Raw genomic sequence first — 27293 nt, 5'->3', positions numbered from 1 at the left:
TTGTTTCTATGTTCCCTTCTTCCTTTCCCCCATCTTGTTAGTTGCTATAGTAATTGATTAGCTCCTCCCTCCTCATTACCTCATAAACCTGTCAGTATATAACTCAGTCTCACACACCACCATTCACTGCCAAGTATTGTTTAGCCCATGTTGTCTCGTTTCCTGCCTTGTCTTGCCTTCGTGGTTTGTTTACCTGGTTTTGGATTCTTGCTTTTGGACTTTTGGATTTACCCTTTGGATTACCCTGTCTGGATATTGTTCGCTCATCGAGGACCCATGCTTGCCCTAGGATTATTCTTGTGTCTTGCCCTCTATACACCTGATTGCCATTGTTTGACCCATGCCTGTTATGACCGTATCTGACCAATAAAAGCTTGCACATGGATCCACACGTCTCACGTCTCATCGGCTCAAAACGTTACAGAATACTCAGCCACACAAGGATCCAGCACCTGTTCAGGTGAACACTGCCAGGTATGGACACTACAAAAATACTATGCGACATTAAGCAAGGCCCATGATCACTGGAGAACCATAACATACAGCTTTTTCGCCATTGCTTACTATTCTGAGTTACCGGACATTATTTTGATAGAGATTTTCTGCGATGGCATAAATCAACCAATCTAAGCTTAGATGCGAGGGTCCGCATTCATCACTCTGTCAGTTCCTGGACTATGCTTTGTTGTCTGTTGGCTCTTTGTTTACTGTGGGTGTCGCGGCAGAGAAACGTGACATCGCACTCATTCGTGAAATGGCGGCTGCACAAGAGCATGCTCACAAAATAGCGGTGAAAGCAGAGCCTGGTCGCAAAATGGCGGTGTAGTAAGTTCGTGGGAGGAAAGGAAGAGGACAAAGGGGTCGGCTGGACTGCTGACGTATCTTTTATTATCACACAAATAAACTTTGCACCAACGGTGACTTTTACTCTAGCATCAACAACGACACGATCACATAACACTTCCGGGTGACTTCTTCCGGTTTGAGGTCACGTCAGCAGTCCGTCGACTCAGGCCGGGGAGCCATCCAGCCTGCAGCCCCCACCCCCCCCCCCCCCATTCCTGGAGAGGAAGTCGGCCACCGCCATCTGAACACCCGGCCCATGTGGATCACCTTGAACTTAAAAGGCTGTAGAGCCAGATACCAACGAGTGATCCGCGCATTGGTATCCTTCATGCGGTGGAGCCACTGCAGAGGAGCGTGGTCCGAACAGAGGGTGAACTCTCGCCCCAGGAGATAGTAGCGGAGGGTGAGGACGGCCCATCTGATGGCAAGGCACTCTTTCTCTATGGTGCTGTACTTAGCCTCTCTCTTTGAGAGCTTCCGGCTAATGTACAGCACCGGCCGTTCCTCCCCCTCCATCTCCTGGGACAGGACTGCACCCAGCCCCCTGTCCGACGCGTCCATCTGCAACAGAAAAGGGAGAGAAAAATCAGGAGAGTGTAACAACGGCCCGCCACACAGGGCAGCCTTTACCTGGGTAAAGGCCTGCTGACACGGCTCCGTCCACTGGACCGTATCTTGCACCTCCTTTTTAGTAAGGTCAGTCAAAGGACTGGTGAGGTCTGAATAATTAGGAATAAACCCTCTATAATATCCCGCCAGCCCCAAGAACTGCCTTACCTCCTTTTTGGTCTTGGGACGTGGGCAGGTCGCAATAGCAGCTGTCTTGTCAATTTGGGGACGCACTTGCCCATGCCCCAAGTGGAAGCCCAGATACCTTACTTCCACCCGCCCAATCGCACACTTCTTTGGGTTGGCCGTGAGTCCCGCTCCCCTCAGCGATCTCAGGACAGCCCTCAAATGCTGCATATGCCGCTGCCAATCATTACTAAATATAATGATATCATCCAGGTAGGCAGCTGCATATGCAGCATGGGGCCGCAGAATCTTATCCATGAGGCGCTGAAAGGTAGCCGGCGCCCCGAACAACCCAAAAGGAAGGGTGACAAACTGGTGTAATCCAAACGGCGTTGTGAAAGCTGTCTTTTCTTTGGATAATGGAGACAAGGGGATCTGCCAATAACCCTTTGTTAAGTCCAATGTCGAATAAAAAACGAGCCGTGCCTAGCCGATCAAGCAACTCGTCAACCCGCGGCATTGGATACGCGTCGAACTTCGACACAGCATTCACCTTGCGGTAATCCACACAGAACCGGACTGAGCCGTCCGTTTTCGGAACTAAAACTATCGGGCTCGCCCAATCACTATTGGATTCTTCTATTACTCCCATGTCAAGCATTGCACCTAATTCCGCCTGAACTACCTTTTTTCTTGTGCTCAGGTAAGCGATACGGCCGGCTGCGAACTACCACGCCCGGCTCGGTCTCGATATGGTGCTGAATCAGGTTAGTACGGCCTGGTAGGGGCGAGAAGACGTCGGCAAACTCAGCCTGTAATTTCCTTAGATCAGTGAGTTGGGACGGCGAGAGGTGGTCTCCCCCTGGGGCCAGAGCGAGGGATTGTGGTTTGACATTCGCCTCTGGTCCGAGATCCTCCTCCCCTCCAATCACCGTTGCCAACATCACTGATTCTGCCTCATTCCATTTTTTTAGGAGGTTGAGGTGATAGATCTGACGTGCCCCGTTCCTATCGGACCGTATTACCTCATAATCGAGATCTCCGACTTGTCGTGCGACCTCAAACGGTCCCTGCCACTTAGCCATTAACTTTGAGCTCGACGTTGGGAGTAATACAAGTACTTTCTCTCCCGGTGCAAATTTGCGTAATCTAGTTCCCCTGTTATATAGCTGGCTTTGGCGGTCCTGGGCTTGTAACAAATTCTCCATTGATAGCCGCCCCAAAGTGTGGAGTTTTGTTCTCAAGTCCAGCACATACTGAAATTCGTTTTTGCCCTGAGACGGCCCCTCCTCCCAAGTTTCTCTCAGTACATCCAGCACCCCTCTGGGCTGGCGTCCATAGAGAAGCTCAAAGGGGGAAAACCCCGTGGAGGCTTGTGGGACCTCTCGCACAGCGAATAACAAGGGCTCTAGCCACCTATCCCAATTCTTGGCGTCTTCGTGAACGAATTTACGGATCATGGATTTAAGTGGGTGATTAAATCGTTCGACCAGGCCGTCGGTTTGTGGGTGGTAGACACTAGTTCGAATCGATTTAATGCCCAACAATCCTTACAGTTCGCGTAGCGTACATGACATAAACGCCGTGCCCTGATCGGTGAGGATTTCTTTCCGGATCCCCACCCGGGAGATAAGACGAAACAGGGCGTCCGCAACACTCGTAGCGGAAATGTTGCGGAGGGCCACTGCTTCAGGATATCGGGTTGCATAGTCAACTATGACTAATGCAAAGCGATGTCCCCGTGCAGATCGCTCTAATGGCCCGATGAGGTCCATACCAATTCTCTCGAAGGGGACCTGCATTAAGGGAAGGGGGCGCAAAGGCGCTTTTGGGGGCGGGCCGGTGGATTCACCAACTGACATTCAGGACAAGACGCGCACCCACCTGCGCACGTTGTCGTGAATGCCCCGGCCAAAAGAAACGGGTCATGAGGCGATTCAGTGTTGCTGCCTGTCCCAAATGGCCCGCCATAGGATTAGAATGAGCCGCATGGAAAAGCATTTCCCTGCGGCTCTTCGGAATCAACAACTGGGTTGTATTCACTTTTGTCCAAGCGTCTTGGGTCACTCGATACAACCAATCTCTTAAAATGGCAAAATACGGATAGGTGAGCGGGTGGGCAGGTTGGAGAGGCTGGCCATCGATGGAGCGGACCTGTTTGGAAAGCGTGTTTTAATGTCTCATCCTGAGACTGCTCCAGAGGAAAGTCATCACGCTCCGAGAGAATAAGTCTCCCGATTTCGCTCGGTTCCCCTGAAGCAGAACCCCGCGGTCCTGGCTCAGTTTCTCCCACCTGCACGCGCGCGGCGGCTCCTTCCGTGCCTTCTTTCCCCAAGAGGCATCCGCACATAACGACCCCAATAAAACAGTAAACGCGGGCCAATTTGTTCCCAAAATTATCGGATGCCGGAGGTGGGGACTAACCGCCACCTCCACACTATGCTTTTGTTCCCTGAATTGAATAATAATCGGGACCACCGGGTACTCCACCACATCCCCGTGTACGCACCGCACCTTAACCACGCGGCTTGTATCCAATGCCCCCGGTGAATCAGGCTTTGATGGATTGAGGTTTGGTTACATCCTGAATCCACCAAGGCCGGATATGTACCCCCCTTGATACTCACAGGTATTTGGTACTCTCCTGCCTGACAGGGGGTGGCCTGTGGGACATCCGGGACCCGGATCATCGTCCCCACCTCCATCACTGGACACCTGTCCACAAAATGCTCCGGGTCCCCACAACGCCAACAGGCCAGCCCAGACCTCCCCGCCGCCCCAGTGGCAGGGAGTGGATTGGAGAATTGGCGTGGAGAGAGCGGGGAAACAGAAGCGCTGTCCCCTCCGGCAGCCATCAGCCCCGCCCCCCTGGGCGGGGCCCTTGGATTCCCATGATGTCCTTGGTCAATCCCCTGGACCCCCCGGGGCGGGACACGAGGAGGGCCGGCTGGACGGGACCTAGGGAGAGGGACAGGTCGAGAGAGAGACGGGGAGGAGAGAGAGGGAGGGAGAGAAGAGAGAGATGTTAGGGGTTCGCCGACCCCGGGGCACGCCACCATGTGGTCCTCTGCCAGATGGACGGCCGAGTCCAGTGACGTGGGACGGTGGCACTGGACCCACTCGGCTGTTTTTTTCGGTAGCCGAGCGATGAATTGCTCCAGCACCACGAGGTCGATGAGGTGTTCCACGTCACTTCCCTCGGCCAGTAGCCATTTGCGGCAGGAGTCCCGGAGCTGCTGGGCCATCGCAAATGGCCGACCGGATTCCCCCAGGTCCAGGGAACGGAACCGCTGGCGATGCTGCTCTGGGGTCCGGCCGACCCGCTGAATGATGGCCCTTTTCAGGTCGTCGAAGACCAGGAGGTTCGCCACCGGTAGCTGTTGTGCGGCCACCTGGGACTCGCCCGAGAGCAGGGGGATCAAACGGACCGGCCATTGGTCGCGGGGCCAGCCGCACGCTTCCGCAGCTTTCTCAAACAGTTCCAGAAAAACTTCCGGGTCGTCTTGTGGTCCCATCTTGTGGAGGGGTAAGTGAGCGGGTACCGCGGGCGGTCCGTGGCCGCCCGTGGCCTCGGCGCGAACCTCCCGGTCGATCCAGCTCCGGAACCTCTCGCGGTCCTCCTGCTGGGCTTGAAGGATGGCGTGGAATCGCCGCTCCTGATCCGTTCTTAAGTCCAGCAGGGCCTGGTGTTGTTCTTGATGCAGGGCCGCGAGGGATGAAATGACGTCCGCAAATGGCGTAGAGGAGGGACTCTGCATGGCGGCGGCACTCCTTCTTCCTTTCCCGGGTTTCGGCACCAGTGTAGTAAGTTCGTGGGAGGAAAGGAAGAGGACAAAGGGGTCGGCTGGACTGCTGACGTATCTTTTATTATAACACAAATAAACTTTGCACCAACGGTGACTTTTACTCTAGCATCAACAACACGATCACATAACACTTCCGGGTGACTTCTTCCGGTTTGGGGTCACGTCAGCAGTCCGTCTCTCTCTGTCTTGCTTCTGTCTCTCCTGGCGTTTTATACTCTCTCCACGCCAATTACTGAAACAAGAGACAGGTGTTGCTCGTCTCTGCCCAAACCACTCACTTACCGATCGTCTCCTGATTCTCTCTCCCGCTGCAGACTTCGCTAAACCACGCCCCCCTTGCCACATGCGGACACAACAACACCCCGTCAAGTCACAGTTGATCTTCTAGAGTCAAGTCACCGTTGATCCTCACAAGTAAAGCCAAGTCACCGCTGATCTTTCTGAGTCTAGTCAAGTCATCGCTGATCTCCCAGCGCCTCATCACGTCTCATCTGATCTCCCAGCGCCTCATCACGTCTCACCAGATCTCCCAGAGCCTCATCACGTCTCAGCTGTTCGTCCAGAGTCTCGTAACGACTCAGCTGTGCGTCCAGAGTCACCTCACATCACAACTGTGTGTCCAGAGTCACGTCGGTACACAGCTGATCCTCCAGAGTCATGCCACATCACATCCTGTCTGTTGCACCCAGATTATCAAGGTCAGTCCTTCGATTTCCCAGTCTGGTATCCAGTGTGAGGGATGAACCGCTGGTGTCTGCACACACAGCCGATATCCCCAAACCCACTCACTCTAGCCCTCCTGTTCTTGAACTGATTTCCCTGTCTGAAGTGCTTCCCTTGATAGGGATCGCTTTATGGTATGTTTGGGCTGCATACACCACCACAGAACCTCCTGAGGTGGAGTTACTCACTTCAGCTCCTGGCGTAGTGGTGGCGCCCAGCGATGCACTCTCAGCCTGTCGTGTTATGGTCAAAGAGACTGTTACAGACTTCTCCCTGTTCCCTGATGTTACTGCTGTAGAACCTTTAGAGGTGGCGGCAACCGCTGCAGAACCCTGTCCTGTGTCAGTGGTATCCATTTATGGACTCTGTGTCTGCTGAGCCATGGCCAAGGAGGCCGTTTATGAGTTTTCAGTCTGTCCTGTCATGGTCAAAGTGACCGTTCCTGAACTCCGTACCTGTCCTGTTAAGGAGAATGTTAATGAACTCCCCCTGTTTCCTGCTGGAAATGCTGTAGAACATCCAGATGTGTCAGCATCCGCTGCATAACCTCCAGAGGTGTCAGTAGAATCCATTTGTGAAACTCTCTGGCTGTCCTCTCATGGCTATGAAGACCGTCTATAAACTCTCATTCTGTCCTGTCACAGCTTTGGAAGCTGTCTGTGAAACTTTGTCCTGCCCTGTCACGGCTATGGAGGCCATCTATGAACTCTCATCATGTCCTGTCACAGCTATGGAGGCCGTCTATGAACTTTCTGTGTTCCCTGCCTCGGTTCCTGAGACCATGAATGCATTGCCTGTGTTGTCTGTCTCTGCTTTCCCTAGGCCCGGGTCTCTGCTATGGGCCCTGGCCCCATCTGCTCCGGCCTGGGGGACTCCAGTTCCGTCTGCTCCGGCCTGGTGGATTCCAGTTCCGTCTGCTCTGCCCTGGCGGGTTCCAGTTCCGTGGGCTCCAATTCCACCTGCTCCACGCCCTGCCCTATTCCACTCCAATCCCACCTGCCCCGCCCTTCTCCACCCCAACCCCACCTGCCCCAAAGCTCCACCCTGGCTTCCTGCTCTGCCAGCTCTGCCTCAATCCCGTTCGCGACTAAACAAATATGTGCAAACTGTAACGAAGCAGAGATCAGTTAGTTCCTCACTTTCCGCGCTGAAGCGGAGATCGTTCGCCAGCTTAAGTGAAAGTTAACATGCCTAGCGTTTTCGACTCGTGCATTACACGTCACACCCTGATATCACCCTCATATTTTGTGGACACTTATTTTGAAAATGTTCTTGTTGCCCATTGTTTCTGTGTTCCCTTCTTCCTTTGCCCATCTTGTTAGTTGCTATAGTAATTAATTAGCTCCTCCCTCCTTGTTACCTTGTTATCCTGTCAGTATATAACTCAGTCGCACACCAGCATTCACTGCCGAGTATTGTTTATCCCATGTTGGTCTCGTTTCTTGCCTTGTCTTGCCTTCGTGTTTTGTTCTTGGATTGTTTACCTGGTTTTTGATTCTTGCTTTCGGATTTTTGGATTTACCCTTTGGATTACCCTGTCTGGATATTGTTCATCGAGGACCCACACTTGCCCTAGGATTATTCTTGTGTCTTGCCCTCTATATACCCGTTTGCCATTGTTTGACCCATGTCTGTTAGGACCCACTGCTCAGCGAATCTCAAAAATTTCTACCACTGGTAATATGCTAACATCATTATTGTATTATAACGTCTTTCAGAACAGAAATATGGAAAACTCGAATGTGTGCAAAACTGTCAGACAACTGGATAATGGTATGTAATGGGCTTTCTGTCATAATAATGAAATTATATTACATACAGTGTATCACCATATATACATGGATTGGAAACTTCTGCTAGTTTTATTCACTAGTCTTCAACTTTTAAAGAGGTCATGGCATGCCTTTTCATCAATCTGAATTTAACATTTAAAACCTGTGGGATGACCTGATGAGGAGAGTCCATTAGCATAGACCTCTCTAGATCTGAAGAATGGAGGAATATTCTCAGATAGCTTGTCATGCATTCGTCATTATGCATAGCAGAAGATTCATAGCTGTTACTTTGGGGAAAAAAGAGGGATTGAAATATTATAGACACAAATATATTTGGTAAACAAATAATTGTTTGAAAACTTTTATATTTTTCTATACCCTGAAAAAAAAAAAATAATTAGTTGAAAGTCAGTTCAACTGTCATTATAAAAGAGTTGCTTTGTTTGCTTCGTTGCCAGTTCTTTCATTTCAAAATGATTGTTTACTGAAAAATCTTATGTCTGTATTACATTTAAAGGTAAAAACAATTAATAAAACCACAAGTGAAGAAATGCCAGTTTCCCCTCCGTCAAAAACCCAAACCCCTTTTAAAGGTAAGTTGTGGCAATTATTATGTTGGCTTGAAAAAGCCCAACTGACTGAACTACTGCTTAGACATTTTTATTATTATTAGTTAGCTTTCTCGAGCCAAATTACTGATATGCTAATTAAAATGATTTATTTTCTGAGACTAAAATTTCTGACTCTAACAAGGCATAAATTGTATGTCTACTTTTCATCCTTCTGGAGATTAACATCTGTGGTCATAATGTGTAGAAAATTTTATAAACATTGTTACTTTTCCCCTTTTGTGTTTTAAGTGGAAATAATAGTAAAAAAAAATAGAAAAAAGTGCAAGAGGGTACACTCCTCCAGAACTTGTTGCAGAGAAACCCATCCTGGAAGGCATAGGATCTGCAGAAAAAGATGGATGTCCACAAAATCAAGTGTTTTATGTTTTTGTCTAATGTTATCACCATATTACCATCATGTAAGTATTGCCAACCAAGACACATAAATTTACTATATATATATTAATTAGGATTGAAGTGGATATATTCTTTAAATGCATGAAATAGCATTTTTATTTTTTCAATCTCAACATTATTAAAATATAGTATATGTTCTGTGTCTACTATATGTGGACGAGTCGCAAATCCATTACAAAGAAGGGTCCTGCTGGGTGAAGGTGCATTTGGAAGAGTGTATAGAGGCTACTTTCAGGGTACCCCTACTGCCATTAAAACATTCTGTATGGTACCGCAGGACTTCCAGACCAAGATATCCAGCATGAGATTCTGGTCTCACTGTAAGATTAATTCTCATCAATTCTATCTTATAATTAAAGATACATTTTAATTTGATCTTATATTAATATTAACAGTTGAGAACAGAACAGTTGGGAATAACAACAGTGCATTTCTACTGTGTGCTAGTTATATTGTTGTAATTTGTTTTACTTTGCTAAATGCCTGTAACATTTCATTTGTATTTTAAAGCCAACTGAGCCATCCCAATAATGTTTCGACTCATGGCTGTAGACCGAACTGACAATGCCTTCCTGCTGCCCAATGAGTATATACACGGCACAACCCTGCAGGATGCACTACACAATGGCAATTCTTGTGTTAAGGTTAAATATATATATATATATATATATATATATATATATATATATATATATATATATATAATTTTTCATGTAACTTGTGAAAATTTGTATATTTTTAAGAAAAATTATTATGTTAATTTATATATGTGCCAACAATATATAGCTAATACTTAAATGCCAAATTAAAATATAAGAGGGAGATCCACACTCTGTTACCTTCTCTTTTATTAATTATAAGGTAACACTTTACAATAAGGTTTCATTAATTAATAGTAGGTAACTTTGGTTAACATGAACCAAGAATGACCAATACTTCTACGGTATTTATAGACCTTAATGTTAATTTCAACATGTACTATGCATTATTAAAATCAAAAAGTTGTATTTATTAACATTAGTTAATGCACTTGTGTACTATTGTAAAATGTCCTGTTCATTATTAGTTAATATATTAATGTTAACAAATGACTTAATTGTAAAGTGTTACCAATTGACACGGCCACTACTGTGAGAGAGTGCGGAGCGAGGAACAAGGAGATGAGGAGTACATCAACAAGGAGATTTTAATGACATCAAGGGAATCAGGAAAACACATAGCAGGAGAGGTTGACGCATTCAATACCGGATTGAGGAAACCTGGAAACACACACAGCTTAAATAAGGGAGCTAATGAGACACACCTGGATCAATAGAACTAAATGGGGAATGCCTGGAAACACCATCATAACAACAGGAACGGGAAGGACAAAATAAACAAACACCTAGGGAGCATAACACGGAACAGAGTCTGACATTACTCCCCCTCCTAGAAGGTGCATCTTTAAAGCACCTCCTCGTGCCTAAGGCACATCCTAGCACCACACAACATCCAACAGAGAGGGGGGTGGGTACTATGGCTGGAGACTTACCCCCCCCCCCCCAAAAAAAAAGTACTTTGGGAGAACTGTGGGCATCTTGGCTGGAACAGGGTCATGAAGGCACTCTGGAGGCGTAGGCACCGGAGGGGGCACAGGAGGCCTTGGCACATGAGCATGCTCTGGACTGGATTTAGGGACTGTAGTCCTCTCTGGGCTAAACTCGGGGACTGGGGCCCTCTCTGGGCTAAACTCGGGGACTGGAACCAACACTGGAGCGACCCTAGGGACCAGAACCAACCGCCTTCTCCTCCTTTGATTCCCTGTTAGGTTCAGGGGAAAGGCGTGGTCAGCGGACTTGACACTGGAACAGACCTAGGGACCAGAACCAACCGCCTTCTCCTCCTTTGATTCCCTGTTAGGTTCAGGGTGAAAGGCATGGTCGGCAGACTTGATACTTGAGCGTCCGGTGGGTTTGAGAAAGCCTAAGCCTGGGCCTGAGTGAGACACGGCCGACAGACTTGACAACGGCACCACGAAGTGCGCGGCGGTTTCAGTGCCACGGGAAGAAACTAACGGAAAACAAAACACTTTTTAAAAGCAAAAAAAAACAAACACCGGACACTGGAACAGACCTAGGGACCAGAACCAACCACCTTCTCCTCCGTTGATTCACTGTTAGGTCCAGGGTGAAAGGCATGGTCACCCATGACCAAGGTGGCGGTGTGTACACATCGCGAGGCTCAGCGTCTCTCCAGTTTTTGCAATTTTGCAGTATTATTCCTGCTCATCTCAGGTCTGTTCGTACTGAACAGCTTTGCTTTAACATCATACACCCGACGGGCGCTTTTGGATATCAGTGAGGACTTTTCCAACAGTTTTATCACCAATCTTCGACTCATCCCTGAGATCGCCAGAACACCCAAGGCTACGCACTCTACCCGGCCGGGCAGAAATGCTCGCAGGCGGCGTCGAGATCGTAAACAAAGGCGGGGGGAAGCGCGGAGGTCTAAGAGCTAAGCTAAAGCTAACACAGCTCCGGCTCTCTTTACCCAGCATTTTCCTCACTAATGTGCGGTCACTGAAGAGACTTTTGGACTGCATACGATTTCGAATGCAATGTCATGGTTTTCACAGAAACATGGCTACACAGCGACGTACCCCAATAATGCTATAGAGCTAGCCGGACGCAACACATTCCGGGCAGATAGAACGGCAGATGACTCTGGCAAAACAAGAGGTGGTGGACTGTGCATTTATGTCAACAAAGCTTGGTGTACGAACACTGTCATTGTTGGGAGACACTGCACAGCTAACCTATAGTTTCTCGTGGTTTAATGTAGACCTTTTTTATCTGCCACGGGAGTTCACTTCCACCATGATAACCGCAGTCTATATTCCACCGGATGCTAATGACAAGCTTGCTTTGTATGAACTTCATGCTGCCATTAGTAAACAACAGAGTGCTCACCCGGAGGCTGCTTTTATTGTCACGGGTGATTTTAATCACTGCAAATTAAAGACAGTGCTCCCCAAATTCCATCAGCATGTTTCCTGCCACACCAGAGGAGACAAAACTTTGGATCATGTTTACACAAACATTGATGGAGCTTACATCGAGACTCCCCTCCCCACCTTAGACAGTCTGATCACCTTTCTTTGTTTCTCACCCCTAAGTATTCACCCCTCATCAACCGTGTGAAACCATCAGTGAGGACCATCAAAGTGTGGCCAACTGGAGCAGACTATTTACTTCAGGACAGGTTTCAACACACTGACTGGAGTATGTTTGTTTCTCAGACTGCCTGTGGCTTTCACATGGACATTGACATCTATACCTCCTCTGTACTGAATTACATCAACACCACCATTGACAGTGTTACAACAGAAAAACAGATAACAACATACCCTAATCAGATGCATGGATAAACAAGGAGGTGCGACTTCTGCTGAAAGCCCGCAACACTGCCTTCAGGTCAGATGACGCTCAGACCTACAGTAAATCCAGGGCTAACCTGAAAAGGGGCATCAAAAAGGCCAAGTACTGCTACAAGCTGAAGGTAGAGGAACACTTTTCCAACACTGACCCCCGACGCATGTGGCAGGGTATCCAGATCATCAGTGACTACAAGTCAAGCAACTCCACTCCAACGGTCACGGACGTCTCCTTCCTTAACGAGCTAAATGACTTTTATGCTCACTACAACAGCGACAGCAAGGAGACGGCCACCAAAATCACACCACTCAGCAGACCACCAACCTCTCATACTCACCTCCACAGATGTCCACACTGCATTGAGCCGGATCAACGCACGCAAGGCTGCCGGCCCGGACTGCATTCCTGGACGTGTGCTTAGGGCATGTGCAGAGCAGCTTGCAGGGGTCTTCACAGACATTTTCAACCTGTCCCTAACCCAAGCAACTGTGCCGACATGTTTTAAGTCCACATACATTGTGCCAGTACCGAAACACTCTTCCCCAATGTGCCTGAATGACTATCGCCCTGTAGCACTCCACACCCATCATTATGAAGTGCTTTGAGCGACTGGTCCTTGCACACCTCAAAGACTGCCTCCCACCCAGCCACACCAATTTGCCTACCACAGAAATAGGAGCACAGAGGATGCAGTATGCACAGTGCTGCACTCTGCACTCACACACCTGGACAATAACAACACGTATGTTAGGATGTTGTTTGTTGACTTCAAGTTTAGCATTTAACACCATCATTCCCTCCACGCTGACCACAAAACTTGGAGACCTGTTTCTCTCTGCAACTGGATTATGGACTTTCTGACCAACAGGCCTCAGCATGTTAGGTCAGGCCAAACACACTCCACCACCATCACACTTAACACCGGCGTACCACAGGGCCTGTGTGCTGAGCCCATTCCTTTACTCCCTTTACACCCACAACTGCAAGCCTGTGCATGGATCCAACTCCATCATTAAGTTTTCAGACGACACCACGGTGATTGGCCTCATCAGTGACAACGATGAGACTGCCTACAGGGAAGAGGTACAGCACCTGGCCACATGGGTGTGCTGACAATAACTTGCTCCTTAACACCAGCAAGACAAAGGAGCTCATTGTGGACTTCAGGAAGAAGAAAGGAAGCACGCATGACCCCATCCACATTAACGGGATGGTTGTTGAACGTGTCTCCAGCTTCAAGTTCCTGGGAACCACCATCTCGGAGGACCTGTCCTGGCCCACAAACACCTCCAGCCTGGTCAAGAAGGCCTCACCAGTGCCTCTTCTTCCTCAGGACACTGCAGAAGAACCCAACTGTCTTCAGCCATAGTGGTGAACTTTTACCAGTGTGCGATCGAGAGCATCCTGACCAGTTGTATTACAGTCTGGTATGGGAAATGCTCAGTGGCTGACCGCAAAGCAGTGCAGAGGGTGGTGAAAACTGCCCATCGCATCACAGGGACACCACTTCCTGCACACTGAAATATTATCTATGCACTTTACTGTCCATTGCACTAGTGTAAATTATGTTTCATATGTTCATAGTTCTGCCTATAGTGTACATACACTTTCACATAATCCATCTGTATAGTACTGTTCATAGTACAACTATCTGTTATCATTCTGTATATGATGCTGATAGTATTTAAAATCTGTAAATTATGTCCATAATACTTATCTGTATAGTTATTGTACATATTGTAGACCTTGTATATTCTGTACTTACTGCTTATTGCACTTTCTGGTTAGATGCTAACCGCATTTCGTTGCCTTGTACCTTACATGTGCAGTGACAATAAAGTTGAATCTAATCTAATCTATATGCTGTTTTTGTGAGTGTATACACTATGATGCAGCTTTGAGACCTGAAGCTTCCTCTGCGGTGCTGTCCCTAAAAAACAGTGGAGGGGCCAGATTTAAAGAGCCGTTATAGTTACGAATGGGAAATGTTACGGATCATCACATGGACAGTGTACATTTCTTGTCATTTTCAGTTTTTCAAATACCAATGTTGGTTTAAAATGTTAACATTATAGTACGCAGGCCTTCTCTCGCTGTCTAACACTGCTGGTTTGTTTTTTACTACGTGTTTTCAATGCATGTTCACCTCATTAAACATGTTTTTGCATTTTCATTTGTAGCACTTTTTTAATCATTTGGTCCTTTTATATGTATTTATTTTGTTGTTAAGCAGTTACAAAGTCCCTGTCTCATTGGCCAGCAGCTGGTATATTTGATTTGCCTCTGCAAAACGTGGATGGATTGCTCTCTTGTTTGAAGGATTGTGGTGAATTTCTCCTCCACCAACATGAGGTAAGCTGCCAAAGACCCGTCTGGTGATGATGGGAAGTTTGTATTTTTTCAGAATAGCCTCTGATATTTTTCTGAATTCCTCATTTGCCACCAACAAAGGCTCATCTACTCCACAAACAAGCTGTTCTGCACACTTCAGGAGGTCGTTGTCTACTTTGAAGAGCATATCAGCAAAGCCTGCAGAAAGATACAAATTCCTTTTTCACATTGGCTACAGCTTTTCTGAACCATTGTCATTTGGATGAAACCGATACCTTCGGGTGGGGAAGTAAAGAGAAGGTCTGGTTTCCCAAATGGACCTGGAACATTCCTTTGCTTGCGAAGTCGTGAGTGTTCCACAGTCTTTGCTCTATGTTCAGCTTTCTCTCAAGAAGGGGAAGGTGTGTATATTGCAGGCAATTTCTGTAGGTTAGCATGTATGTTTTATTGTTATTATTATTATTATTTATTATTATTAATAATAATAATAATAATTTATTTTTTTTTTTTTTAATGAGAGCAGATACATGAGAGCTGACAAGAAGTTTTAAACTACATGTGTACAGGAATGACCAAATCAAGCATGCCAGATTCTGTCAGCGGCCTAAAACACACATTTTTTAGATAAGATTCCAATCTATTACAAAAACGCCTTCAATTTAGCATCAATAAGCATGTGCTATACATTCCAACTGACAGACAAAAACAAAGTTCACCTCAAATGTCACCTGCTATTTTTTTGATCCATGTTTTCTTCAGCATACTGTTGAAGCATTCAGCTCACTAACAAAACAAAAATACATATACATATTAGTTCTTGTTATAAAATATATATTTTGCATGCATTATAATATATAAATCCATTTATGCTCACCTAAATGCCTGATTATGTACTGATGTTCCCACTCTGAAGGAGTCTTGTCCTTGATCACCAGACTCCCGGAAGTGAAATGCCACTTGCATCTGTCAGACAAGAAGATTTTCCTTTCCTCTGTCTGCTCTTATGAATCGTGGGCAACCTATAATAATACAAGTAATATTTTTTAATAATAATACTATTGTCTACCGATATGAGAAGCTCTCTCCTATCATGTTCATTGTAAGATATCAAATATACATACTACTGAGTTCCTGAATGGCATCAAAGAAGTACCTTGCAATGAAGGTTTGCTGTCCAGTTTGAGGTGCCAGCCTTAAGCCAAATAATTTTCCTACATAATCTATTAAGGCCATTTCAACCGATTTCGTATGTTAACAGAAAAATAAAATAACTTAGATTACATTTCAGAGACTAAAAGTTACAAAGCAACATGAAATTCATTAAATGTACAGGTTGTATACCCATCAATACCAATATGTTACCCACATTTAAATTAGTCATTTCCTACAACAAATAATAAAATATGCATCACAATAAATATATTTTATTTAATCTAAACATCAGTCAGAAAACTAGTTAATGCTTTACTCTTTACTCTGTTTTTTTGATATCTATGACTTTCTTCAGCATCGGTAACACTAATTTGTTTATTCATATTCACTTAATATTTTAATCATATTTACCATTAATAGGCCAAGAGTAATTTGGTCCATGGCTGAAGTAGTCGACATCTTCTAAGAAGACCACTGGCATCAAGTTCTCTCATTATTAGAGTCACATCATTCCTAGAGAAATAACAAGAGAGAGCATTAATACTAATAGTAATTTACTTATTTGTGGTTAAAGCTTTTAAGATTATGATGATTTATATGCACAATGAACACACAATGCATTCACTTAACTTACAATGGATTAGATATTTCCCATAGTTTATGAAGTCTCATATCTTGCCATCGATAACTTGTTTTACTTTACTTAAAGCAGACAAATACCACTTATAAATAACAACAACTACAACAATAATGAAAAATAAAATAATTCTTTCTTTCTAAACGGCCATAAGTTTTTAGAGATCTGATCAGATGAATGTGTAATATGGCACAGTTGATTTTAACTCTAATTTATTGTAATATCAGTAAGAAAGTAAGATACTGTACAATTTTTAAATAAATAAATGTCAAGATATAAGATTTATAATCCATTATAAATTATGAGGATTTAACTTGGTGCTTATTGCGTTATACATAGTCATACTCATGGGGGGGGGAAAATTTATAACCACAGAACGTAAGTTTTATATGTATTATAATTGGTTGTTATGATTATTTATGAGATGAAACAACACACACACACACACACACACACACACATATATATAAAAAATTCATATATACAAAACACACAAACACACAAAAACACATAAAAATAATGCATTGTGCATTCATTATAAATGCCTTAAGAATACCCTTATAATGTGTTATAAATATGGGATTCATAGTAAGTGCTACCAACTAACTAAGCTTAATGATTTCCTGATTTTTGTATCCAGGAGCGGCAAGAAAGGAGCACATTCCTTTTTGTTTGAAGCTATTTTTTAAATAGCACTTTATCGTTTCATCTAAATAAGTTTTAAGGCACATTAACGTGAATTTTTTTTTTTTTTTGTTTTTATTCAGTAGCTTAGCAAACAGAACATGATAATATTACAAGCTAACACATTTAACAATACATTTATAATATAAGCCATCTTAAATGCAGGATACTTATCTCTGTATCCATTCTTGATTGACTGAAACAAGAAATATATATTCAGTTATAAGACAGAACCATTGTTTTTTAACAAAATCATTTAATTAAACAAACTCCTAGTGTTAGACTCATACAGGTATATTACAATTAGACTAAGATTTCAATCTAATAGCTCGAAAGAATTTGCTTTAACCTTGATGTAAATTGACCATGGTTTTATTATAGTAAAAGTGTAGTAACGTGTGTGTGTGTGTGTGTGTGTGTGTGTGTAATGATTACCATTTGTATAACGACAGTTTTACTATAAATACCATGGTTAAACTATGGTTAGTGTAGGCAAAACAATGGTTAATTTGTGGATACCAGTGGCTTTTTATTATTTTTTGTTTTGTTTATTGTAGCAAAACCATGGTTAATTTTCGTAAAGGCAACGTTACTACAGTTTGCGAACATAAAAGGTTGCTAGTTGCAATATGGCTTACTTTTTTTAACATGGACACAAAACTCTCGAAATGCAATGTTCTCTCCGTGTATATAACTTAATTAGTGTAACATTTAAATAAACTGTTAAAATATAATATATCAGATGCGGCTTACCTCCTTTTGGCATCCATCAAACTGTTCCATACCCACTTCCTCTGAACCGCGTGTGTGTGACGTCACATGAGGCGGGGCAACGCGATAACTCCACCTGAGTCCGTTTCATCTGATGTTTTAATTGTATGAGTCCTGACACCTGACGTCGTTTTTCCTGAGACCTGAAGCTTTTCAGTCTGAGGCGTGACGCCGTTTTGTCCAGTGACTGATCCTTTTAGTCTGACATGATGCCTTTTACTTACATGACCTGAGGTCTGAGGATGTCCTAAAATGTACACCGTACACAAGATAAAGTCAAGATAATTGTTATTGTAACTATAGACTACATTGACAAGAGTGATGCAGAAGTTGTCACCATGAAGCAGTGGTGATGTACCGGAGAGAAAACAGATTTCACAGTAAATGTTCTAATTTTCAGCAGTAAGACCAAAAAAAAGTGTTTTAACATAAAAAAAGCTGTTGTTTTGTAGAATAATCACCGTTATATTATATGAGAACAGTAAGGCCTTACATAAAAGAGTACCGTGTTAAGATTTTTTTTTTTTTTTTTTTTTTTTTTTACAAACCTATGGGTCCAACGCTTCTGGGCCTTTTAACTCCCCAACCTGGTCTTCTAGTGGGCCAGTCAGGAGATGTGACTGGCCCACTAGACAGACAGACAGACGCGCACATGGTGCGACGCAGGCAGGCAGGCATATCTGCAGCCAATACTCTCGCTCAAGCGTCCACACTGCAGCCATCTCAGCTCTGCCTTTTAACTCCAAACATTTCTTCTAGTGGGCCAGTCAGGATAGTGCAGTCATCCAGCAGACTCATCAACTAACTGAACTCCACCTGTTAGTCCTTAACAGTGTTTGAGGGAGAGAGAAAAGCAAAACAAACAAGCAAAAACAAAGAGCACATGCACAAAAAGAGACTTACATATGTCATGGACTAAGCACATTCAAAACAAATATTTAAGGCATAAAAAATATATATATTAAAACATTAAAGCATATTAAAATTTCTAACCCATGAAAAAAAAAAAAAATAGAACAATCTAACTTAATTTCTGTTCAAATGACCAGAATGTACACAGACCTGGGAATAAGAGTAACCTATAAAAAAAAAAAAAATAAACAACTAAACTCTTTACTCATTACATTTAATATTTTATAGCTACGGAGCTCACTTCTAATGAGACTTATTTCTGAATCAGGTGTGTTAACAAAGAGAGACTGCAAAATATGGGGGTGGGGGACTGCTTGCCTTAGGAAACAGCATGAATCTAGGCCCTCTGTAGTTTCCCACTGCTCGTCACCACCAATCGCCATCACCCGAGTATGGACTTTTCCCCTCAAACTCCCTTTCCCTGCCACCACCTTACCCTGCTTTTGATTTTGAGCTAACCCTGATGCTTGTTTATGGTTTCTACTTTTTTTTTTTTTTTTTTTTTTTTGTTTTTTTTTTTTTTTTTTTTTTATTTTTTTTTTGTTTTTTTTTATTTTTTAAGTTTTTTTTGTTTTTTTTTTCTAGGATGTTTTTTTTTTTTTTTTTTTGTTTTTTTTTTTTTTTTTTTTTTTTAATATAATTTTTTTTTTTTTTGTTTTTTTTTTTTTTTTTGTTTTTTTTTTTTTTCTTAAATTAAACAAAAAAAATTTTTTTTTTTAAAAATTTTTTTTCTTTTTTTTTTTTTTTTTTTTCAAAAAAATAAAATTTTTTTTTTTTTTTTTTAAGTGTTAAAAAATTAAATTTTTAAAAAAAGCCTCTGTCTCAACTCACAAGAAAAAAAAAAAAAAGTCCCCCACCCCCCCCCACAACAACCTTTCAGAAGTCTATATTCCAAAAGGCCCGTGGGTGACGCTCTATTGGATTACCGTGTTTGAACCCTGGACTGTTCCTCTTGTTTTTTTGATTATTTGCTGGTCTGTCTTTTTGACCCTCTGCCTTGTCCCTGTTTTTTGGACTTGTTGTTCACATGCATCCTGTCGTAGGAGTCTGCTTGCTGCCACCCTGATCTCCTCCTCGCAAGAGAGGTGTCTCGTTACTGCTAAAAAAAAAGCTCTCTGAACATAAAACTGTGCTCTTTACTCTCCTGCGCTACTCTGGGCTGTCTTGGATGACTCACCTGCTCGCTTACTCTGACTCTGGACCCTTTGATCAACAAAAAATCAAGTCTCCGGATGACGAAAAAAAACCCTGTTCGCAGATAAGGTGTTTATACATTGAAACAATAAAAATGCCGGTACGACCTGTAAAATTTATTAATGCTGTAATGGATCCTAATCACAAGACCTCCGTTGAGCTGTTATTGGAGGAATGGTAAATAGCACCAAAAAAAAGAAAAAAGAAAGAGTCAACAAAAAACCATTCACCCAGTTGGATACTGAGCTACTTACTGTTTCCTTACCCAGTGCTGGAATTTACATGTATCCAACCATATCATTAATTAAACAACCTAGTGAAGTTAATTACGCCTGATTGGATGCATGGATGGGCACCAACTCATGTGTATGGACTGTGGGCCAGATCTAGATCCCCCACCCCTACCAGAATCTAGAACCCCTAACCACCCCCCTGACATACTGATTATAGGTAATATATCACTCATAGAAGAGCATTGATTACACAGAAATATGTAACATTTGATGACATCTTATTCATGATTGTGCTATATCTCTTTTCCCCCCTTCTGTTTTGTGTGTCAATCACACCCACAACACAACCTATTTACAGTTTTAAACGACGCTGTAAATATTGTAGTGAAATCTTAAAAGTGCTTGAATTTCCTCTCTCAAAAGGTTGCACAAAACCCTGAAATGCTTCTATTATAACCCTCTATTTTTAAAATTGTATTTAAAAACATAACTCTCATAACAACTAATTTAATTGCAGCTGCAATTGTGCAATGTAAATTATGTTTTTGGTATAGATCCTTAGTGTAAATTGACCTATTGGATCAACCTGGCAGAATTATTTACATGAAATATGATGCAATACATTTAATAAGTTTTTATTTAGTTTTTTATTTTTTATCTTTTATATTAAGATAGCCTTCTTAATAAAAGTAACTAACATCCTGAGGTTTAATATAAAACGATGATGCAATTGCATTAAATGTGAAAGCTAATAGAGCACAGAAAAAAAATATTGCTTCAGAATACAGCAATAGAAATCTGGGTGATGAAGTGGCTTTTGTTGCAGTTCATTTTGTTTTTGAGGATATTTGTCTGCTGATTGAAAAGTTTGCTGTAATATGTTATAAGAAATAGCATTTCTGACAGCAATATAAATATGATTTTTACCATTTAAAAATTAAATGTTTACTTAATATTATGTAAAATAATGTGTGATTTCCATCAGAGGTTTGGTCTTAAATTTCATAATCAGTGGTATTAAAAAGGTCTGCACCCTAGACACTGAAGACTGGAAGTAATGAATGCTAAAAATACAGTTCACAGGAATAAAATGACATTTTACAATTCATCCATATAAAAAACAATTATTTTGTAGCCTAGTTATATTTCACAATATTACTGTTTTTACTGCGTATGTTTGACTCAATGCAGGCTTAAGATAGTGATCAGAAGTAAGATGTTGTAATGTGTCAAAAATGTTTTGGTACTCTTTTGTGAATTTCGTCTTATTTTGACAGTAAGTTTATGAATACTGATATTATAAATATATTAATGATTCACGGTTGTCAATTTTGTTTATAGCTCTGAAAAGACGTATTTTTTTTTTAACCTTTTTAATGTTTACAATCACATTTAGACGTAATCTGGGACGGTTTTTTATACAACACGTCTGTTCGATGACCTGAAAAAGACGTCCTTTTCACCTTTCACTTTTCAACCAGATGTGTAACGAGGTTTAGACGTCTGGGCATTATCGTCTCTCTCTTCAAAAACCAGTTTTTGCCTGGGTTGTGTCAAGTATATACCAGAAGTACCAACTTTACAGTTCTTAACAATTTTTCACCCTGGTTATTAGATATATTGCATTATGAAAACATGATTTTTTCTTAATCCTGTTAGGAGGCAACTGATCCTAATCCGAATATGATCATTTATTTTCGCAGTCAATTTTGTCAGCGACTGTAAGGTGCGGTCGGCCGCGTAGCGTGTGATCATCTCATGACCTGGACCTTACAAAACTTATGAATGCGCACGACGATGAGGGCAGCAGGATGTCAGGAGCCTTGAAGCCAAAATATAGTTTAAAAATGAAAATAAATAAATAAAATTGCCATTAAGACTTTGGCTTTGTTGAACAGAGAGAGAGAGAGAGAAGAGAGAGAGAGAGAGAGATAGAGAGACCGGCATATATACCCATCCTATAAATAATATTCTACAATACCATCGGCGACATGGCGCAAGCACCTCTGACATCAAAACACAGCTCGATACCGCGCATCATTCAAATGCTAACATTAAACCAAATCCTTCCTTAAGCTATACAAATCAGAACAAATATAGATGGGTTCGCTGACTGAAGCTCGTGGTCGTGGAAAGGTCCGCGGATCAGTTTGACTTTCACTTGTAGTCCCTTTACTTTCGATTTCCCGTTTCGTCCGGGCCTGCGTGAGACGGAGATTAGGTCGGAGGCCAATTTCAAACGTGTGGGACTTCAGCTCCAAGTGCAAACCTCCAGAGGATTTTGATTTGTTTATTAACTGTCATGGTGGTTAAGAGCACATAGACACAGTAGCGGTTTTTAGGCACGCGGCGAGACCGGGCAGCCGCCCCGGGGCGATCATTTTTTTTTCCGTGACCAATTGGGAGCGGCAGCACGAGCAGATTAAAAAAAATTTAAATAAAAAAAATAAAATATATCATCTGCGGCGCCCAAATCAACGAACAATTTTTCCATCATTTATATCATTTCAAATGTGTGGTGGATATTGGCAAATTGGCAGCTCGCCTGGCAGCTGCCGGCACCCCTTGCTGAAATGTACCATTGCACAGAAGCTGTGGTGTTGTGAGAGAAGTGTAAAAGTGGGATGGGGGTCGAGAGCGGCGCGGACGCACATTTTCACCTCTGGGTCTCTACTCAAATGGAACGGACAGGGCCGGCGAGGGGGGTGGACCCGGGGACGGGGTGGATCCCCACTAGTAATATAATTAATAATAGGCTAAAAGTCAGTCAACACTTCGACTTTCTTCCCAAATAACTCACCATTTCATTCATAATGTTTGTGTTTTGGTTATCAATACCAGGCCTATAGTTCCTGCAAAGAAACTAGTAATCAAACGAACTTATGCGGTCATCAAGGTGAATTGGGTTATCTTTGACTTCTGGTCGTGAGTGACAGTGGTGGGGGTGGGAAATCTGGTTGTTGTCGGTGCCAAATACTAGATGGTAGAAGAAAAGGTCAAGCCATCAGTTGCCCAATTTCGAAAAAAAAGGGAACGGAAGAAGCATGGAGAAACGAGCAAAAGATAAGTTATGCAACCATGTTCTTCCCCTCTGTATGATTATACCAAGATTGCGGCGCGTCACACGCAGCGGCGTTCCTCTTCCCCGACATAACGGTGTTTTCCGTGTTTTTTTGTCTTGTGAGTCTCATTGTTTTTACGTCGTCATCCGCTTCTATCTGTCTTTAAGGAGCGCGCATACAGTCGTGGTTTCCTGCGGGATGTCGGCAGAGCCGCATTTGTTTAGATTAAACTCCGCGCACCGCGGAACAAGCTTCGGGCCCGACGACTCTCAGGAGCCTACATCATCACCGCCCCCACTACTCTGCCTCTCGCCCTACAGCGGAGCGCCACAAGCGGCGTGAAGAGGAAGCAGAAAGGGTTTAAGCGCGGAGGTATCCGGGCTAGGCTAACGGCTACCGCACACAAGCCATCTATCCGCCACCATCGTACTGGGCTAACGTACACTACTTTGGACAATAAACTGGACTACATCAGATGGACTAACTGTTCAAACTCAGAGGCCCTGTAAGAGAGACTGTTGTGATTGTGTTTGATATGTCACGGACACATGGCTTCAGCAGACCGCGTTTCCGAAGACTGCGCCATGTCGCTCGACCAAGCTGACGTTGGCTATCGAAGCAGAGGGACATGAGATTGCGCGTCGCCGAGGCAGGAAAAAACCGCACAGGCGGCGGTCTTTGTGTATGTACATCAATGACGCGATGTTGCCGCGAAGATGCTAGTGGTTGTGATCTGCAAACACCCCTGCTCCACACCCGTTGGTGGGTGGAGTTTAGGATTATTAAGTCCCCGTCCGTGTCTACATCTGCCGAAGGGAATATACTAGGCCATACTGGCTCGTATCGGTTACGCGCATAGCCCCCAGAACAACAGCAACAGCACATGAACCATAGCACTACATAACACTATAGCCAGGCCACATACATACGAGCAGCAGACAGCACACCCCCGATGCTTTTGCCTCATCATAGCTGGGGATTTCAACCAACAAAGCGGCCTTAACGAACGAGTGGTGTTTCCAAAAATACACTCAAAACATTAACTTTCCAAAATCGACGAGGTAATAAACATTTAGACTTTGTTTTAACACCACACAGAGAAGGAGCTTACAAAGCCCCCCCCTCCCCCACATCGGTGCCCCATCAGACCACATCACTGTCATGCTAATGCCTGCATACAGACCCGCTCGTTAAAGTCGCACAAACCAGTCAGAAGCAAACAGATTCAAGTGTGGCCTAGAAGGGTCGTCTGACACTCTTACATGACTGCTTGATACAACTGACTGGAATATGTTTAAGCAGGCTGCCACTTACAATAACTTCCACTGCGACCTCGCAGAGTTACTCTGAGACTGTCCAACTGCCCTACATCACCAAGTGTATTGAGGAATGTAAGCAGTCACAAAACGACCATTACTGTCCGGAGCCAACCGAAGTCATGGATGGACAGGGGAAGTCTACAGACTCCATGGAGACATCGGAACGCTGCCAATTCAGAGCTGGAGACGACGAGGGGGGGCCTGAGAACAGCCAGGGGCAACCTATCCCGCGGCATCAGAGAGGCTAAGAGACAGTACTCCAGTGAGATAGCCCATCGTTTCAGCGACAGCAGAGACACTCGGAGCCTGGTGGCAGGGCTACAGACCAGTAACGGACTACAAGCCGCCCACAGCGGACCTGTGGACAGCAAACATCTCTCTGCTGAACGAGCTGAACACCTTCTTCGCTCGCTTTGAGTGCACAAAACAGCACCAGCGCACAGAAGGACTCCACCTCCTCCCAGTGACCAGGTGATGATGCTGCTGACCCGCGGACAGCGGTGAGGAGATCCTCCCCAAGCAGATCAATGCACGCCAAGCTCCGGTCACTGACACAACATTCCTGGGCCGTGTACATGAGAGAGCTGTGCAGCAGAACTCACTGATGTCTTCACAGACATTTTCAACATCTCATGAGTCTGGGCTGTTGTTCCCACATGCTTCAAAGCTACCACCCTCCTTCCCAGTCCCGCCGAAGCCATCTACCATTCCTGCTTTCAATGACTACCTTCCTGTTGCACTTACTCCCATCCTCATGAAGTGCTTTGAACGGCTAGGCATGCACCACCCACATCCAAGTCTGGCCCTCCCCCCCGCTCTGGACCCATTCCAGTTTGCATATACGTAATTGGGGTCCAATACGTCGGACCGATGATAGCCATCTCATAACTAACCCTCCACTCCCCCCCCCAAAGCACTCACACATAGCTAGAGCCAAAAGACTCCTCGTTCAGAATGCTGTTCATAGGGATTCAGGTTCAGCATTCAACAACACTCATCCCTCAACAGCTCATTCCACAAACTCGGTCGGCTCGGGGCTCAACACTCCGCTGTGCAAACTGGCTGTTGGACTTTATGACTGGAAAGACCTCAGGGCAGTACGTGTCGGCAGCCAACACATCCAGCACCATCACACTGAAACACTTAGGGGCCCCCCAGAGGATGTGTGCTGAGCACCCCTCCCTCTTTCACTCTGCTGACCCACGACTGCACACCATCACACAACTCCAACCTCTTCATTAAGTTTGCCGGATGACACGGACTGTGGGTGCGCTCTCATTAGGCAACCAGAGATGAGGGACAAAACTACAGGAGCGAGGTGAGCCGCCCTGGCCGGGTGGTGCAGTGACAACAATCTCGTCCTTCTGAACGTGGAGGAAGACGAAGCGCAGATTGAATTGTTGACTTCAGGAGAGTCGCCGCACTTCAGACATGTTCCTCTGACCATCAACGGTGCGACTGTGAGAGAGAGAGTGAGCCAGCACCAAAGTTCCTGGGTGTAGACACAATCACAGAGGACCGCTCGCTGGACCGACAACAACTGCAGCACTGCTGGCCAAGAAAATCACAACAGCGTCTCCTACTTCCTCGGCAAACACTGAGGAGAGCCAGAGCCCACCCACCCCCCCCCATCATGTACACCCTCTACAGAGGCACCATCGAGAGCATTCTGACCAGGCTGCATCCACTGTGTGGTATGGCGCCTGCAACGCTTCCTGCCGGAAGACTCTGCAACGCATAGTGAGAGCAGCTGAGAAAGATCATTGTGTCTCTCTCCCCCTCCCTCCAGACATTTAGGAACCCCGTCTCACTCGAAAAGCCCTCTGCATTGCAGGGGATCCCACTCACGCCGTCACACAGCTTCTTCAGTCTGCTGCCATCAGGGAGGAGACTGCGGAGTCTCCAGGCCAGGACCAGCAGACTGAAGGACAGCTTCATTCATCAGGCTGTCAGGAAGCTGAACTCGCGCCCCGAACTTGTCCCCCCCGTCCCTCTTCCTGCCTCAGGCACCACTGAACTATGAACCCCCCCCCCCCCCCCCAGGTCCCACCATCCCCCAGGTCCTTCCACCCCCCTCCCTCTAACATACGATGTCATGCACCAGTCACTTTGTGCAGCAGCGGTTCTGCTCACTACCTCATTCACCATCATTCACCATGGAACTGACATCATTCTACCTACCATCATCAGTCAGTTTAATAAAAGTACTGCTCTTGAGCCCTTTGTCACTTTGTCCACTTTGGAATCAGACTGAATAAGCTTATTTTTTTACATGCAACAAAAAATCTTTTTATACTGCAACTGTTTGTTCCACTGGTTTGCACTCTATCTGCCATGTAGCCATTGCGCTGCTTTTTATTGTAACCTTATTTTTATTTAATTTTTTTCTATTATGTCTTTTTTTACATTCCCTTATTGTATAGTTTTATCTTATATTTTATATTTGATCTAGATTTTTAGGCTCTACTGTTAGTGGTTATCTGTATGCACCGGGGGTCTGAGAGTAACGCATTTCGATTCTCTGTATGTATGTACGTAACAATAGTGGAAGAATTGACAATAAAGCAGACTCTGACTTGACTTGACTTGACTTGATTACAGTATCCATTTCATGAATGAAGGGCTAATGTTAATTGGTGGCGGGTATAACTCTTGTGTTAGCCTTTTTGCTA

The 27293-nt window shown here is 44.3% G+C and overlaps 1 long non-coding RNA gene across 2 annotated transcripts; it reads right to left on the bottom strand.

Moving 5' to 3' along the window:
* Positions 1 to 14072: 14072 nt before the first annotated feature.
* On the bottom strand, positions 14073 to 15442 carry LOC122136178. Of its 2 annotated transcripts, none has more exons than XR_006153985.1 (3): positions 15386 to 15442; positions 14933 to 15080; positions 14073 to 14855 (listed from the first exon to the last, which is right to left on the bottom strand). It is a non-coding gene; the product is annotated as an uncharacterized LOC122136178 (long non-coding RNA). The 2 variants fall into 2 exon arrangements; XR_006153986.1 differs by lacking the exon at positions 15386 to 15442 and adding an exon at positions 15214 to 15273.
* Positions 15443 to 27293: the final 11851 nt, after the last annotated feature.

The sequence above is a fragment of the Cyprinus carpio genome, chromosome A3 (genome assembly GCF_018340385.1).
Source record: "Cyprinus carpio isolate SPL01 chromosome A3, ASM1834038v1, whole genome shotgun sequence".
Lineage (NCBI taxonomy): Eukaryota > Metazoa > Chordata > Actinopteri > Cypriniformes > Cyprinidae > Cyprinus > Cyprinus carpio.
Note: the sequence above shows the minus strand (reverse complement) of the source record. Positions and strands in the feature narration are given on the sequence as shown.